General features: G+C 44.3%; 1 long non-coding RNA gene across 1 annotated transcript; it reads right to left on the reverse strand.

Annotated features, from left to right (window-relative positions):
- Positions 1-4,595: 4,595 nt before the first annotated feature.
- Positions 4,596-5,262, reverse strand: LOC307027629. Its single transcript, XR_013804696.1, has 3 exons — positions 5,193-5,262; positions 4,910-5,070; positions 4,596-4,712 (listed from the first exon to the last, which is right to left on the reverse strand). It is a non-coding gene; the product is annotated as an uncharacterized lncRNA (long non-coding RNA).
- Positions 5,263-19,223: the final 13,961 nt, after the last annotated feature.

The raw sequence follows: 19,223 nt of genomic DNA on the forward strand, positions 1-19,223 counted from the left end.
CTAGATAGAGAGATGGCATTACTCTCCATTTGTTAAGAACATTTCTGAAGATTAAATATTTGTTTCATTTCTAATATTCCTATTTAAGACGTAACTTTAGAGTAACAAGGCTGATGCTGAAATTGGAAAATGTGGTAGTGGTTTGCATGATGTAAACAAAAAAAGGTTTTGTTTGTTCAACCACCAGTTAGATCTGAAACAGTAATAATGATTGATTTGGCCAAACCTTAGTTTAACATCCTGATGTAACATTATGAGGTATGTTCACATCTAAGGGTAAACAAATTGATAAAATGGATTATTGTTATTATTATTGATTAATTTGGAATATTAATTCAAAAGGCCGTTTTCTGCAGGTTCACTTAAGAATGCCTTGCATGAACATTTGTCAGGTATTGTGTTTCCTAGGGGCGGTATATTAATAAAGTGTATTGATAATTTGTTTGTTAAACATCTGAAGAAAATGGTGCTGCGAACACGAGAAAAACTTTGTTGCATTGGTTGACATCAACACAATGATGTCACTAGTATAACTCCAGCTAGTAGAATATTAAAGTCTCTGAAGAGCACGACACATGGCCAAAAAGACTGAGACCAAATTACCTTTGACCCTGACTGACAGTGTGAGTGTGAATGAATACCGGCATGTGATCAGTGTAACTGCATGATTCTAAAACAATGACTAACCAAGCATGTTTTTAGACTAACACATTATTCTGGAGCTCCAAGGGAAACGAGAGGTTTCCTAAAAAATATGGACATGTTTCTAATATTGATTGAGTTATAACAGGTAACACAGATGCAGAATCAGTGGCCAAGGGGCTACTGAGAGAGACAGCTGTTGTTTTAAGATACCCCACCAACAGGCTCCAAGCAGCCTACCAGTGGTGGGTCAAACACCTGAGGGCCCAGGAGCCCTGAGCGTAGACTGGAGGGGTGGGTATCAGATTTCTCCACACAGGTTCCTGACGCCAAAAAGGGGACCCGAGGAGCAGGAGGCCGACACAGCGGAGTTCGTCTGGCTGAAGGTGGCTCAACCCCAGGTTCTCCGGCCTCCACTGAGTGACCCAGAGGACATCTCATGCCGTTCGCCTAGGAGAAAAGGGGGACATCGGGTACTACTGGAGCCAGTGTGCGGCGAGGAAATCACCTGGAACGGCCCAAACACATCAGGACGGACCTGGCTATCGTCAACTAAAACATCCCTACAGCAGACGACTCGGAAGCTGTCATCAGCGGACTGGAGGAGAAGGACCTCACGGACATCCCTACAGCAGACGACTCGGAAGCTGTCATCAGCGGACTGGAGGAGAAGGACCTCACGGACATCCCTACAGCAGACGACTCGGAAGCGGCTGTCAGCGGGCTGGGGGACTTCTCGAGGCAGCAGAGGAGTCTACTTCTCTCTGATCAGATTCATCAGTTCCACCTTTGAAGGAGAGGCCGCATCTCCCCCTCCCTATCCTTTGAGGGGGAGGGGGGGCCCGGATGGTTCAACACACAAGGACACTGCTGTCTGGCACTCAGGTTCGCACTCTGATAGTTCCTTCACTGACAATTGAAAGTTGTGTTCCGTTCCCAAAGGTTTAAGGTTGGGGGACAGACACAGTAGCAAAGAATGACAGTAGTTATGTTTCAAATGTCTTACGTGAGTTGGTCCCTCGTGGGGCGAGACCAAAAGGGGGAAATGAAGTATTATTTGAATTATTTGAAGGATTAAAGTAACGTGTTATGGCAGGAAAGTTCAATCTGGTATATTCATTTTAATGTCACCTCATATATTCGTGTGTGTTAAATTTGAAGGGACAAAGTAAATTTTTCCTCTTTTAAATATAGCGCAATAGTCTTTTCTTCCACTTTTATGTGTAATCAAAAGGGTGGTCGTTTGGCTATCTGTGGTTAGGCATAATACAAATGACTTTTGACATCTGCTTTGCAGTTCCCAGACCTCTGAAGAGGCCCTGAGTCTCTGGCTTCCTCTGTTAAGTGCTAAAACTATTATTGATTAAGCCAAAGGACATTTTCCTCAAATATAATGCAGTTGAAGTCCTGTTAATTAGTGATTCATGTCCAGCATGCATTAGTTAAGAAATTATAAGGATGTTGGTGTGTTGAAATGTACGTGCGTTTCCTGCAAGACTCTTATCAGATCAGGAGATGATTGGGTCACACACAAGTTAGAGAGACAATGGTCCTTCTGATTCTAAAGTACGCTGACTTTGGGGTGAAGGGAAGTTCAGGGAAGGCCTTAGGCCATGGGAACAGTTAAGCTTTGTTATTTACCTAATCCTAAAGATGTCATGAGATGATGACTGGTAAATCTATACAAGCATAGCTTTCAGAGGGGAAACATGTGACTGTGTGATAAGATACATGATAGGATGTGTGTTGAAGATGTTTAGGGGGAATGAGTATGTGTCCTGTCAAAGAGTCCTCTGTCATGACTCCAAATCATTGATTTGGGGACTGCCTGAGGGACAGAAACACAAAAACACACACACGCGCGCACAGAAGAAACAGATGGAATCAACAACTGCGGACTCACTACCTGGGGTCCCGCCCAGAAGTGAAACCGACCAATGGAACACTGCCAACTCACTGGCTAGCTCGCTCAGAAGTGAACCCGCCAATAACAAATAGCTAGGGAAGAGCAAGCGATAAAACTCCTCCCCACCTGTGTATAAATGTTGTGATCATTTTGAAGATCGGCGCTCTTGTTTTTGACTTGCCGTTCCTGAGACGTGTCTCACACGGTAGTAGAACCTGAGCCCGGAGTACTCTGCAGAGTGCTTCGTGATTAGGTGATTAGGTGATGTATTGTATGTTTTCACCATTAAAGCAGATTATTGTTTAACCCTTATCCTGGTGCTTTGACTTTTCCTTCTTTTAAAACAAACTCGTAGAGGATCGCGCGAAGCAGAGGTTCTGCCTCAACACTGACTTGCACTGAAACTGCACTTTGAACACTTGAAATATATTATTAACATATACCCCGGTTATCTAGGTCCTTTTTGTTTTGTTTAATGCATACCACGTTTATCTAGGCCCTTTTTGTTTTGTTTTATGTATACATGATGTTACACTGTGGGAAACGATATTTCGATATTTCTGGATGTATAACACATGTAGAATTTTTGACAATAAAGCTGACTTTGACTTTCGCGCGCTTGCATATTTTAACAAAGCTTTCCATTTTAGCCACACTGAATTTAACTAGAAGTCATGGCTGTGTCAATTACCGGTCTGATATCGTTTTACAAAGATGACAAGAAGAGTGTAGATAGAGGAAAGAACCACTACAAGTCAGGACACGTAAAACAGTGCAGCCTAGATGAAGGTGTGCTTACCGGTGTTGTCAGGGCTAGCACAACCCTGTCTCCTAAAAATTACGTTCCCACAGAACTAAACTGCATTCTCAATTACGTTTAGCAAGAAACGTATTTTCTCCCACGTTACGTTTGTTATGAACGTATCTTAAATAAGTTTATTTTCTACATATCTTTGCCATTTATTGTCTTGCTTATAATAATGATAATAGTCATTTATAAATATCATTTTAGAGCACACCTTTGAAATCGACAATCGGGCTCGATATATGGTTAAATTAAAATCAGTAGGCGAGGCTGTCATTTCGCCAGCTGTTACTCTCATGAGCGAGGCAGAAAATAATAGTTTTAACATGCCAAAAAGCTGCTGTGTCGTTTATTGCACCTCAAACATTAAAACAAATCCAGAGTTACGTGTTTCTGTACTTCCTCTAAGAAGAAAGGACAGTAACAGAAGATCTCTTTGGCTTCAGGCTTGATCGCCGTTCAAATGACAGCGTTGGTTTCCCCAAAAGTGGGAGGGGCTGTAAAGTGAGGTATAGATACTACTTTATATTGCATCATAGCAGCTCCATTTGCAACATCAAACACGAACAAATATTAAGACACGATACAAGGAAACAAACATTTAACATACCAATCACTGAAGAGAAAACATGCTCAAGACCCTGAAGCACACATTTGACCTGGGATTGAGCTCTGTATTTAATTTGAGGATGGACTGGTGCACAAAGGAGTGCTTCAGTCTAACTTTATTAAATCGTGGGACCCTGTACCTCCGACTTCATGGTAACAATTCATATTCACTGTTCAGAACATGTTGGGGATCAGAGATGTTGATGGCCAGCCTCACTACGGTATTATGGTAGGTTGATTCATAGAATTCCTCACAGGGGTGACCTACAATCTTTGAGAAGATGTTCAAGTGGTGGAGCAGTTTTGACTTTAAGGCGGAAGACAAACAATTGTACCATGTAGTACTGCAATACGGTAACAGTCAAAATCACAGATTGAAAAAACACGATCAGATCATGACATGCAGCTGCTGGCTGTGTTTTATAAATGTGTCTTATTTCTGTTGTTGGGTATAATGTCACACATTACAGACAATAGGAATAATAACTGCTCACCTTCCAGGTGTAAGAAAAACTTCAATAATTAAAAAGTTAATACAGGGTTAGTAATTGTTATATGCAAATGGTAATTTTGTTGATGAATTATTCTTTTAAAACCGTATCACATATTGAAGTGAAAGGTGTGTTTCACTCACCCAGGTCATGGCATAGCCCAGCAATCTGAACACAAAGGATGTCTCTGTCAGTGATGCCGAGTTCCGGCTGCTTTTCCTTCAGAGCTTTCACAAGCTCTCCTGCTAAGTACGCCACCCTTCACCAAAGCATAGAGCACACAACAATAAAAAGTCATCACACAATTACCACTTGAGTGTCCTTCTGCAAAATAGGAGATTCAATTTGTTTTAAACTGTTTATTAGGTGCTGCCATATTTAAATACAGTTCATTTAAAGCAAACAAGTCTTCACTTAATATTGATTTCGGATAACATTAACACACATTGGACATACCCAATTGAGTGTTCAAAGCGGTTGTGGGAGGCTCCAGGATAAACCAAATAGCCCGCTCCCAGCTGCTTGATGTATCTTAATCTCTGGAATTGAGGCGTGTCGACGATTTTGACAAGAAGAGGGTGCAACTCCATATGTCCGTGGATTGGATCATTAAACACCTAACACAACAAAAAACCTTTCAAATGATGACCCTAAAGAGTACAACTAAACAAGCTCCATTTCTTCTGAAGGCCCTGAACATGGAGTGTGATGCAATAAATAAAACAAAATATTATATCACCTTGGGAGCTGATGGCTCCCCAGCTACCGATACAATAATTTCCAAGATTTTCTGACGATCGTCAGCTTGACTAAAGAAATCTTGAACAAAAGCATAGTAGGTTATAAGTTAAAAGTCAAGCCAGGGGGATGTTGTTGCACCAAATGAGTGCCACTGCTTCAGGAAAATGTGCAACATACTTCCTTCTTTTCATGATGTTAAACCTGGTTTGACAAGGGATGATACTCACTCTATGCCCATCTCAGTCAGAACACCATCATTGAACTCCCGCAGCTTGATAACAGACTTTTCTGGGTAAAAGAAGATGCAGTGAATTACAGTCATGTATCACATTGTATTTTGTATGATAAGTTTATAAACTAAGTTGAATAAAAAAAAAACTAAAGCATTTTTCTTCATCAGCTTATTCAATAGGCCAGCGATGATATAAAACCTAATCATCAGTTTAAATAACCAAACCAGAAACGTACCTTTAAATGTATCTTCCCACTTTCCAAGTCCTTTATCTTTCAGTAGCCGCTCCCTCAGCTATCTGCCTTTAGCTATCCTGTTTGTCAGAATGTCTCTGCTCTGCTCGTCTATGATCGCCAAGCTCTCCTCCACCTAAGACCCTCATTGGAGTTTATACTGCTGCCTAAACCTACATCTGGCAACCGTAAATCGACTCCCCCCCCCCTCTACTGTCAGATATTCCCACCTACCTGCGCCGGTTGCCCTGCATCCTGCTTCACCGAAAGCACTTTAGACGACGGGGAAAGCGTGGTGGCGCGCTTGTCCATCAAAAAGCACACCTGACGGCTTCTTCTGGGACTTATCCACGCATCAGATGTCATGGCCCTCCCGCTGCACGCCATGTGAGGGATCGATGGTTTCGCCCTGTCTTTCCAGAACTGCGGCCTCTGCTGGGCCCGCTGGCAGCTCCTCCTGCCCGACTGACTGCTCCCGGTCCGCGCGGCGTTCAACACACACATCTTCGTCCGCTAAGACGCACTACACCTTCGGCACCTCCGGAGACAAAACTCTGCATGTCTTTGCTAAACGCTAGGTCAATAGCAAACAAGACGTTCCTGTTAAACGACTTCTTCACCTCTCGTGATCTGGATTTCATGTTCCTGACGGAGACCTGGGTCCACACTGGCGAGTATGTACCGTTTTCTGAACTTCTTCCTCCTGACTGTACTTTCTTCAGCTCCCCCCGTACCACCGGCCGTGGTGGGGGCATAGCGTCATTGTTTAGAGCTAATCTCCAATGCCGATTGCTTCACCCTGTAACTAGCTATGCCAGCTTCGAGTTGCAGCTTTTTGAACTGAACCCGGCCTCGCCTATACTCTGCGCAGTCGTGTATCGTCCACCAAAGTCCAATAAGGATTTCATAACTGACTTTTCTGACATTCTGTCCGGGATCGTGGTGAAATAAGATCGTGTTTTGATCTGCGGAGACTTTAATGTCCATGTGTGCTGCGAGTCCAAACCTCTGGTTAGGGACTTTTTAAATCTCCTCGACTCTTTCGGTCTCATTCAGTCCGTGGCTGGCCCAACACATGATAAAGGACACACCTTAGATTTAGTATTATCGTTTGGACTGTCTATCTCTGTGGATTAAATCTGTGCAGCAACGCGTATCTCAGACCATTTGCCGGTTCTGTTTACAACCTCGATCCCTTCTGCGGGAGTCGAATCACGTACCCCTGCGCGTTGTCTGCGTTCAATTAACCCCTTGACTGCCTCACAGTTTTCAGATGCTTTTAATGCTTCTCCGATCTGTAAATTAGAGGTGAACTGTGCTCTTAGTGCTGATGAGCTTATCTCCATGTTTGACTCGACATGCACACTAATAGTGGATTCCGTTGCTCCTTTTACGCTTAGACGCACCAAAGTTCTCTTAGAGCCGTGGCGTGCAGAGAGAAAATGGAAAAAGGATAAACTCCACGTCTCCTTAGAAATCCTTCGTGCTTGCCTTTCCGACTACCAGACGGCAGTCAAAGCAGCCAAAACGGAGCACATTTCTCTGTTAATCTCTAAAAACAGCCATAAACCTCAGGTTCTTTTTAATGTCCTCAACTCGATCATTAATCCTTGTGATGCTTCTCCAATTGTGCCATCGACTACCCTCTGCGATACATTTCTTACATTTTTTAACGAAAACGTATTTGCGCTTAGGCTAGCCCACACTAGTGCTACCACAGATTCTGCCCCTTTCTGTGCCCTGCTGTCCTCGACCACTTTGAGCCTGTACCCCTCTCCTCTCTCTCGGATGTAGTCATGCACCTGCGGCCGACAAACTGCACCTAGGACAGCATTCCCTCTTGCTTCCTTAGAGATGTTTTTGAATCAGTTGGAGCAAGTGTTTTATTGCTTGTAAACACCTCTCTTAGCTCAGCTGCCTTCAAACATGCCGTGATCAAGCCACTACTTAAAAAGCAAAATCTCGACCCTTCCATTCTCGGAAATTTTAGGCCCATCTCACAGCAACCTTTTTTATCTAAAGCCCTGGAACGAGTAGTCTACGCCCAGCTGCAGTCGTTTTTAACCACACATGGCATCCACGAAAAGTTTCAGTCTGGCTTCAAACCCATGCACAGTACTGAAACAGCCCTTTTAAGAGTTTTTAATGATCTGCTCCTAGCCGCCGACTCAGGTAGCCCAGCTGTCTTGGTGCTGTTGGACCTGACAGCTGCCTTTGACACTGTGGACCATAGCATCCTGTTGTCACGGCTTGAACAGTCCGCAGGCATCACAGGCTCTGCCCTTGCATGGTTCAGGTCCTACCTGACAGACCGTAGCCTCTCAGTGCAGTTGGGTGCCTTCTCCTCTGCCAAAGCCCCTCTTACCTGTGGGGTTCCCCAAGGCTCGATTCTGGGCCCCATCCTTTTTCTACTGTACATACTGCCCCTAGGTTCAATTCTCACAAAACACAACATCCCCTTCCATTGTTACGCTGACGATGTACAGATCTATCTGCCTCTCAATCAAAATGCCAATTCACTACAGCAGTTGATGGACTGCTTAACAGAGATTAAATCCTGGCTGTGCCAAAACTTCCTCACCCTCAACGAGAGCAAGACCGAGGTCATCTTTTTTGGACCCCGACCTCCAGCAACTCCGGTTGATATTCTGGGCTCCCTCAATAAAAACATCCTCCCCTCTGTCATGAACCTTGGAGTGACCTTCAATAGCGCTTTTAAATTTGATAACCAGGTCAGCACCGTAGTCAAGACCTGCTTTTTTAAATACGACTATTGGCTAAAACCAAGTCGTTTTTATCTTTTAAAGACCTAGAAAGGGTTATTAACGCCTGTGTTACCTCGAGACTGGATTACTGCAATGCTCTGTATGTGGGTATGGACCAGGCCTCAATTAGACGCCTGCAGCTAGTGCAGAACGCAGCTCTCTTTAGGTCATGAGGCATGATGAGCTATTAGCTACAGCTTGTTTCTACACGGACCACTATTGCGGTAAGCATGTTGTAACTTCCGGTTGTTGTTGTCATCTCCGGGTATCCCGTGTGCCTGTTCTGTTGTTGATAGCTTATTATCTTAACTTAATCGATCGTTTTAAAACTCTTGATCCCGGCAACTGCCTGACGTTGTAATCACGCGTTACTACAGCTTAAGCACTCACAACTCTCCTTCTCTTAGCGACTGTAACTCCACAGTCGCCTACACTCTTTTCGGGTTTGCTAACGGTAGCTACTTTAGCTTGATAGCTAGCCATGGCTCTTTCCCCACCCTCGGGTGCTATTTCCTGCTCAAACTGTCTCATGTTTGGTTACTTCTCTACCTCCTTTACTGGTACCGATACATGTGTTAAATGTAGTATAGTTGTTAGATTGGAGGCGGGAATCATAGCCATAGAAGCCCGGCTCCGCATCTTAGAAAATAACTCAGCTACAGTAAAGCCCATGTTAGCCGGTGCGGACCGGCAAAAGGTAGCTCCTTTTAGCCGTCCCCCGGCAACTCCCGAGCAGCAGGGAGATTGGGTGACTGTTCAGAAGGGGCATAACGCGAAACCCGCAGGTCCCCACCAACCCGTTCACGTATCTAACAGATATTCCCCACTCAGCGAGACACCCGCTGAGAAGCCAACTCTGGTTATTGGTAGCTCTATTATGAGACACGTGAATTTAGAGACCAAAGCCTCCACAGTCACATGCATTCCGGGGGCCAGAGCGGGCGACGTTGAAGCGCATCTTAAACTGCTGGCTAAAAATAAACGTAAATACAGTAGGATTGTTATTCACGTCGGTGGTAATGATGTTCGTTTACGCCAATCAGAATGCACCAAACTTAATGTGGCGTCGGTGTGTAGTTATGCTAAAACAATGTCGGACACCGTAATCTTCTCTGGTCCCCTCCCCAATCTGATCAATGATGACATGTATAGCCGTATGTCATCATTTCAGCGCTGGTTGTCTTGGTGGTGCCCAGCAAACAATGTGGGCTTCGCAAATAATTGGACAGCCTTCTGGGGAAAACCTGGTCTGATTAAGAGAGGTGACATTCATCCCACTTTGGAAGGTGCAAATCTCACTTCGGCAAACATTTCAGGGCTTTGTGGACTTAATCCATGACAAACTGGAGTTGAGACCAGGAGGCAGAGTCGCAGTCTTACACGCTTCTCTGCGCTCTCTCCTAGGCAGTCATCCATAGGAATCCCAAACCCAATAAATTACCCAATATTAACGGTGTGTGTGTCTGCCCAAGGACAATTTAAGATAAAACCTAATAGAGGTGTCATACATAATAACCTAATAAAAGTAAATGTAACAACTACCACAGTGCAACAAAACAGGAAGATTAAATGTGGTCTTTTAAACATAAGATCTCTAGCATCTAAAGCAATATTGGTAAATGATTTAATATCAGATTATAATATTGATATATGCTGTCTCACTGAAACTTGGTTGAGACATGAAGAATATGTCAGCATAAATGAGGCCACTCCACCCAGCCATATCAATACTCATATTGCCCGGGGCACGGGCCGAGGAGGTGGAGTTGCAGCAATCTTTGACTCAAGTTTACTTATCAATACTAAACAAAAATTAAATTATACCTCCTTTGAAAGCCTTGTTTTTAGTCTTACGCATCCGACCTGGAAAACTTTGCAGCCAATCTTATTTGTTACAGTGTACCGTGCACCAGGTCCTTATTCAGAATTCTGAGTTTTTATCAACTTTAATTTTTTGATGTTAAACAAGACCAAAACTGAAGTTATTGTACTTGGTCCGAAGAATCTACGAAACAAATTATCTAAAGATATACTAACTATGGATGGCATTAATTTGGCCTCCAGTGAGACTGTAAGGAATCTTGGTGTTATATTTGATCAGGATTTATCCTTTAACACCGACATAAAATCAATTTCAAGGACCGCCTACTTCCATCTTCATAACATTGCAAAAATCAGGCATATCTTGCCTCAAAACGATGCAGAGAAACTAGTCCATGCATTTGTTACTTCAAGGGCTGGATTATTGTAACTCCTTATTATCAGGGTGTACCAAGAAGTCAGTCAAGTCGCTTCAGCTGATTCAAAATGCTGCAGCTCGTGTACTAACCAGAGTTAGGAAAAGGGACCACATTACTCCTGTTCTGGCTGCCTTACACTGGCTCCCTATAGAACACAGGATAGAATTTAAAATTCTTCTTCTCGCCTACAAAGCCCTTAATGGGCAGGCGCCATCTTACCTTAAAGAACTCATTATACCCTACTGTCCTAATAGGGCATTGCGTTCCAAGAATGCAGGTTTGTTGGTTGTTCCTAGAGTCTCTAAAAGTACAATGGGAGCCAGAGCCTTTTCTTATCAAGCTCCACTTTTGTGGAATCAGCTTCCAGTTTGTGTTCGGACGGCAGACACCCTATCCGTTTTTAAGAGTGCGCTTAAGACCTTCCTTTTTGATAAAGCTTATAGTTAGGGCTGATTAGATTCAGCCACTAGTTTTGCTGATATAGGCTTAGTTTGTCGGGGGACATCTTACTTCTTCCTTCTCTCTGTCTATACCTGTGTACTCTCATGTTCCGATTAACCCAGCTTCCCCAAATGTCTTTCTTTATGGTGTCAGTATATGCCGGGATCCGGAGTCATGGATGATCCTGCAGTCCTGTGTCATGGATCGCGAGTCCTGGATCTTGAGTCGTGGCTGTGGTCCTGGATCATAAGTCCTGGATGGATATCCTCGTGGATTCATCTTCCTATTATACACACATGCATTTCCAAACATTTGGACTACCTATGTTGCAAATGTATTATCTTTTCAATTTACACACGGCATCTATTGCACGTCTGTCCGTCCTGGGAGAGGGATCCCTCCTCTGTTGCTCTCCCTGAGGTTTCTCCCATTTTTCCCTTTAAACTGTGGGTTTTCTCTGGAAGTTTTTCCTTGTACGATGTGAGGGTCTAAGGACAGAGGGTGTCGTATTGTCATACTGATATTCTGTACAAACTGTGAAGTCCACTGAGACAAATGTAACATTTGTGATATTGGGCTATATAAATAAACATTGATTGATTGATTGATTGATAGGTCGTCCTCAGACGAGCCCTCCATCGTCGCTTCCAGTCATCCCGGTTCTCCATACATCTGGCCAGTTCATTGGTACTTTGTGCTCCTGCATCGTTCTTGTGTACGTCCACGTATGTTTGTGCGGGACGTCCTCGTGACCGATGCCCGTGTGTTGGTTCCCACAGCACCAATTTGCCGGCTGGCAGCTCTTGATGCCTTTGGCAATGTCCTGCTAGTCTCATTCTCCTGGCTGCAATTTTCTCGCTCACCCTTGGTATTCCCTCGTACAGGATGTTGTTGGTTAAATGTACACTCTTGCTGATGTTAAGTACTGCTCGCAACATTCTGGTGTAGCATCCGTCTAGAGACTTTTGCAGGGTTGGCTTCAGGGTCCAGCATTCACTGCCATAGAGGAGAACAGACTCTACCGTTGCATAGAAGAAGCTGAGTTTGATTTGACGGGGGAGGTTGGAGTTCCATATACTGGTCATGCCGTTCAGGGCCCTCCATGCAAGAGCCTTCCTCACCTTAAGATCTTGCTCGGTTGAGTTGACCCATGAGCCCAGGTACTTGAAGTCCTTGACTTCTTTAAGCACAGTGCCTTCTGTTGTTGTCAGAGGTGGATGTTCCGGTAAGATGTTATAGGTGATAACCTCAGTTTTCTTGGCATTTAGTCTAAGGCCAACCTTGGCACACTCTGACTCCACTCTGTTTAGGAGTTCCTGTGCTTGCTCAACGCTGTCGGAGAGCAGGCTGATGTCGTCCGCATAGTCCAGGTCTGTCAGGACTACTGTGGGGTGTTGTCTCGACCTCCTTGGTGTTAAAGTGAAGCCAAGATCCTGCTCTCGTCCACTGATGGCCTTCCTGAGCGCGTAATCCAGGACCATGATGAAGAGGAAGGGGGCCAGGGTGTCCCCCTGCATTACCCCAGCCAGGATGTCAAACTCCTCGCTGTTGCCATCTGGGGTCACCAACCTGGCCCTTGCTCCTGCGTACATGGTCTCTATTGCCCGGAGTAGATTGGGAGGGACACCGTAGGCCTCAAGGATCTTCACCATTGTGCTTCTGTGGATCGAGTCAAATGCCTTTTTGAAGTCGATAAAGAACAGTACAGCAGTCAGGTTATCCCTTTTCACCTCCTCGATCATTCTCCTTAGCGCCAAGATCTGGGCTGCGGTGGTTCTCCCCTCTCGAAAGCCATTCTGGTTTTCCCTCATGTGAGGGTCGATGGCGTGCATCAGCTGCACGTCTTCTAACTGGCCATAAAAACAGTGACCACATCACCCCAATTCTGGCCTCATTGCACTGGCTTCCAGTTTGGTTCAGAATAGATTTAAAAATCCTTTTATTTGTTTTCAAAGCCCTAAATGGGCTGGTTCCGGCCTATGTAGCCAAACTCCTCCATCGCTACACCTCAGGCAGAGCCTTAAGGTCGGCTGATAAGCTGCTGCTGATAGTGCCTAAGACCAGGCTCAAAACCCGAGGGCACCGAGCATTTGCAGCAGCGGGGACCCAGGCTCTGGAACATTTTGCCCCTCCATGTGAGGTCGGCCCAGACCCTGTTTTTTTTTAAATCAACACTTAAAACTCACTTTTTCTCTCTGGCCTTCTAGGCTTCTCTGATCAAGAATAAATGTTATCCAAGACCTTTTCCCTCTCTAACCTCTCAAGGTTTTATTAGAGGGAAATGGTTTGCAGTGGGGACCTTGTTCCCTGAGTGTGCCTCTCCACCTATGTTTCTTACTCTCTTATTTACTACCCTTTGCCCTCAACCTATTCTAAGGGAGTGCTTGTTCTTCCGTCTGTCTGTCTGTCTGTGTCTGTGTCTTCTCTTGTTCCGATTAACCCAGCCACATTTGTTCTTGTCTTGTGTCTATATCTACGCCGGGATCCGGAGTCGAGGCTGATCTTCTTGCTGTGGTCCTGTGTCCTGGATCCTCCATCCTGAGTTCTGGATTAAGTCGTGGACTTCGGGTCGTGGCTAAACCTGTCTCTGCGGTCCTGCCTGGGTCTCGTCATGCTGCCTCCCTGAAGGCTCCCACAGGATGGTAGTTGACATCTTCGTAGATTCATCTTCTTATTACAGACTCATGCATTTCCTAACATTTGGACTACCTATGCTGTAAAATGTATTATCTCTTCGATTTACACACGGCATCTATTGCACGTCTGTCCGTCCTGGGAGAGGGATCCCTCCTCTGTTGCTCTCCCTGAGGTTTCTCCCATTTTTTCCCTTTAAACTGTCTGTTTTCTCCGGAAGTTTTTCCTTGTACGATGTGAGGGTCTAAGGATAGAGGGTGTCGTGTAAAGTGTCTCTACTGTAGGCTATTTTTATTATATGTACATCACTTTGGCTCGACCAAAACTTGTTTATAAATGTGCTATATAAATAAAACTTGATTTGATTTGATTCAGTAACTTACACATATCCTCCAAGCTTATTTCCCCATAGTTTTCTGACACCATTGACAATGTTTTCTGTGTCTAACTAACGATAGAAGACACAAATGATGTTGCTCCCTAAAACAGCTGATCATTAAACGTCACAAATATGCTCCGGCTTTGAGAAGTACCTGGCTTTTGTTTCTCTACCACACCCATTTGATTGGTCACTGCCCATAAAGGGGAACTATGTTGTGATAACTATACAACCAACAGGACAGCTTAATAATAACAACAAAACCAAAGCAAGTTTTTCAATAAGTCTTGCCAACAAATTCTTGACAAGCTAAGGTACAGGATGCTGTATCTACTTCATAGACAAACAAAGGTGTCGAAAGAGAGCGATACATTACATTGGCTCCTTTTGCTGCTACTTTGACAACATGGTTGCTACCGGTTTGGTTTTCGTGCTGTTGATGCCAATTTTCATTTTCTTTTATAGTGAGGTGGTGATTTGATAAACTAAGAGTGAGGTACATTTTCGCCTCGCAAATTTTCCATCCAAATGAAGTAACATTTCTAAATAATTGGTAGAGAAATGTGACTACATATGTTAGTGCTGTTACATTGTATGGAGTGCTGCAGTGACGAGTCCTAAAACCCGGAAGTGAGTTAGTATTTTAGCACTACCGGTTCCCTCGTCTCAGAGTCAATGGGAGTTCTCTATAGGATTTTGGAAAATAGCTGGAAATAAGGTCTGTGATTGACACAAATTCAAGAGACGGATCACATTTTGTTCTACGACATTAAATACATCGGCAGTGACCCCACTGGTGATTTTTGAAGAGTTTACGTGTCTGAAAAACGATGGTTGTTAACAAGTGGCTGAATAGGACAACAAAAGTTGTCGAGGACGTTGTACGTCATGACACCGAACACGTAAACACTCCCGCTAAGTTTGTTTGCCCCTGTTCTGCTTGAAAGCAAGTACCTGTCCTGCGCTCTTGCAAACTGTTAAAACAAACGCTTCAACTTGTACAATTTTGAATCTGTATTTTTGAATATGGATCTTAAGTTGGCATGTCGTTGAAGTTGTGCGACCCTGCTTTACACGGCTGTAGTTTGTTTATAGCATAACGTTAGCATTTTGCCTCTGGCGATTAGAGTTATGATTCGTAAATTATAAAAGTAGGGTAGACATGTGGATATTATCCGGTTGAACAAATAGGTTCGTTGACCCTGATCAATGAGAACAAACATGGGGCAGAATCTAAACAGGAAAGTGTAAAAACATGTTGAATCATTAAACATCTGATAGAACGAAAACAAGACACACCTAGTTGTTTTATATCTAAAAACAATACAAGGAGAAACACCGGTTCTCTTGCATGATCATTGAACTAGTTTGTCTTCATTTCATACTTAATCTACCTGGCAGTAAAGCTTTTATTTTATTTTAGAAAGTGCACAGGAATGCTCACTCATAAACAATGAAATAATAAACTTTATTTAACCATCAGGTGTCCCTTTCTATCAGCTGTGCACCATTATGGTGTAAATACAGCCTATTCTATATCAGCAATTACACAACATCTTTACATTTATTTTCACAAAATACGTCTCCTTGCAGTATCAACATTAATTCGGCTGACTTTTATATTTGATCCAATTGGTAGATATTTACACCATAACGGTGCACAGCTGATAGAAAGGGACAGCTAGTGGTTAAAAAACGTTATTGCATTTTTGTTGTTGAAATAATGTTATATTTTGTTGAAATTCTGTTATATTGTCTTGAAATTATGTTATATTTGATGAAAAAAATATTAAGAGTACATACTTTCATAGGGGGAAAGTAGAAGGTCAATGATAGAAATATAGAATAGAAAATATCAAGAAAATAGTGTAGAGATCTCTACAATAAAACAGTTTAGTGCAGGACTGTAAGGTTTCAGCGTTAGAGTTCTTTTAGTTTATTGTTTTGTGTTTATTATTGTGGCTATATATAGCCCTGCTTGTTAGAATTAGTGAAACAGGCAGGACCCAAATGCAGATTGAACAAAGAAAAATACCTTTATTTCAAGGTTGTAGGTGACAAAAAACAGAACACTACTCTGAGAACACAGTCTCAGACAAACGAGGAACCAACCATGACAGACAGCAAAGGAAAGATCTAAACAAGACAAAGCACAACGCAGACAGAAAACAAAAGACAGATCTAGACAAGACAAAACACAACACAGACAGATCGTGACACTGCTCTCCTTTTGTCTTTTGTCGGTTCGTCTTGTCTCCACGTCGAGTCCATGTCTGTAAACACTAGTGATCTGTTCAGCAACCTAGTTGAACCTAGACATCTTGTGAGAATCCTAGTAGAACCTAGTGATCTTTTGTTTTGAAAAGTCTTTTATAAATAAAAGATATTTTTGAAGTCAACCGAATCATGCATCTGAGTTCTTGTGAGTCCTTCGTGTCAGAACGAACCGACCTTACAAGATGGACTCAGCCGATTCCACCACGTTAAAGACGGCCTTGCAGGCGCAAAGAACACTCCTTCATCAACATGAGGGACAGCTGACAGCAATAAATCAAGGGGTCCTGGACTTAAATGCCCGTCAGCACAACTTCCAGTCTACAGTGTCAACGGATATAAATCCCCTGGCTGAGAAGGTGCGCGACATACACCTGGAGGCTTACCCTGCTGTTCCTGCGGCAGAGTTTTCCGGTCCAGCGGAGGTCGGGTTTGCTGATATCCCCATTCAAGTACCCATGTCTTCGACTACGCTCCGCCTCGCTTCGCCAGAGAAGTTCTCCGGAGACTCTGGTAACTGTCGTCCATTCTTGGTTCAGTGCGATCTCCACTTCAAACACCAGCCCGCAGCATTTCCCACCGATCAAGCTAAGGTAGCGTTTATTGTGTTTCATCTGACGGGCAGAGCGGGAGCCTGGGCAACAGCGGAGTGGTCCCGCGACTCACATGTTTGCCATTCATTAAGACTGTTCATGGATACCATGAGCAAGATTTTTGACCAGACATCACCCGGGAGAGAGTCAGCGAGAGCCCTGGTGAACATCAAACAACGGCAGAGGACAGTGGCGGATTACGCTATCGAATTCCGGACCCTGGCAGCGGAGAGTGGGTGGAACTCAGCGGAGAGTGGGTGGAACTCAGCGGCTCTTTTTGATGCGTTTCTGCATGGATTAGCGGATCCCATAAAGGCTCCATTAGAGCTGCCTGAAGAATTGGACTCGCTCATCGCCATGGCTATCCGGGTGGACCAACGTCTAGCAAAGAGACGTCGGGTGAAAGGAGAGAATGCAGTATCCAATCCACTGTTCAGACGGGAGTTACCGAGGGAGCACTACACTTGGCGGAGAAATACCCGGACTTCGTCTCCAGAGCGACCAGCGCCCCCTATCGCCGTGGAGGAACAGGTGCAGCTCGGAAGAGCCAAACTCACCCCGGAGGAGCGTCAGCGCCGGCTACGGGAGTGGCGGTGCAGCATGGTCATGTTCTGGCAGCCTGTTCGGCAAAAGATCAGGCTCATCAGCAGGAAGAGGACGCTGGTGAGCCGAGTGACTTCTTTCGATCCTCCCTCGAGAAAATTGATTCAGGTACAAATGAAACTTAATGATAAAACTGTGACTCAGGATGCATTAATTGATTCTGGGGCTGATGAGAGCTTGTTAGACAGGGCTAAAAGTTTGAACTTAAACATTGTTCTTTTTAGATCAGCCATTACAGGCTAGCGCTTTGGACGGCCGCCTTTCATGTACAGTTACACATCGCACTGAACTGATTACAGCATTTGCACATTAAAAAAATACTTATATTACTTGCACATTAAAGTTAACAAATATGTCTGCCGTAATTATATCAAATTGGAACTAAATTATATTCATTACTACATTGAACAACAAATGTGATCCTCATCGTACCCCTTCCTGACCAGCTCATCAACCGGGAGCTTTTCTGTCTCAGCTGTATTAGCTGCTTCAGCGTCTGAATTCGTTATCTTGGTGATGTCTATCCAAACGGCAACAACCTGCGGCCCCTTGTGCAGCGTGGTTTCCTCAGAGGGTGCTGTGATGTCGAAAGGAAGCTTCTCTTTTTTCCTCTTCGGGATCCGATCCTTTTTTGCTTCTTTGGGTTCATACTTGTGTTGCAGCTCCCCTACTCTGATCTGCAGTTTAATCTTGTCACTTTGAGTCTGTTTGAGCAGCCGTTCAGTTGAGTAGAGCTTCCTCTCCAGCTCCAAAACTCTCTGACGCTCTGACAGAGATTTCCTTCTGAGGTCCTGTATCCCTCCGTTCTTCACAGATAGCATGGACTGCGACCTCTCCAGCTGAGCGGGGTCCGCCCGGAGCCACTGCATCAGAGTGGCCATCTGCTTCTTCATGCTGAGGAGCTCCCTCTCGCGCTCCTCCTTCTCCTCCGCGCTGCGCTGCAGGTGCATTTATTACAGCATGAACACAATACACACAGCCTCAATCCTGCTGCTGCTGTTCACGTGGGCACAGCCTGTAGCCACCAGGATCTCACCCAAACTCCCTCAAACAGAAAAACCCCAGAGCCTAAATGCACAACCCAATCAACCGAACAGGACACAGGTGAGGGGGGAGCAATTAGACACAGGTGGGGGGGAGGAGACAACACAGGGCACCAGGTGCACACAATCAACGGCAACAGACATGGGGAAAGGGGAACACATTTCAACATAAAATACAATAAACACTACATCAATCAATAGTATAAAATTGTATACAAATGTATGCACAGTGACGAAGTTACCTTCGTCACAGCCAAGTTCAAGACAAAAAGTTCAGCAATTCTTGGGGTTTGCTAACTTTTACAGACGTTTTATACGCAATTTCAGTGCCATTGCCTCTCCTCTCCATGCCCTTACCTCTCCCCATGTTCAGTTTGTGTGGACTTCACAGGCAGAGGACTCTTTCCAGACACTGAAGAAAAGGTTCACAACAGCTCCCATTCTGACTGTACCTGATACGAGCCGACAGTTTGTGGTAGAGGTAGACGCCTCCAACGACGGCGTTGGGGATATATTGTCCAAGAGGTCAACGGCGGACAACAAGCTTCATCCTTGTGCCTATCTCCCCCGAAAGCTGTCATCTGCTGAGAGG

The sequence above is a fragment of the Notothenia rossii genome (genome assembly GCF_949606895.1).
Source record: "Notothenia rossii genome assembly, contig: scaffold_54, whole genome shotgun sequence".
NCBI lineage: Eukaryota > Metazoa > Chordata > Actinopteri > Perciformes > Nototheniidae > Notothenia > Notothenia rossii.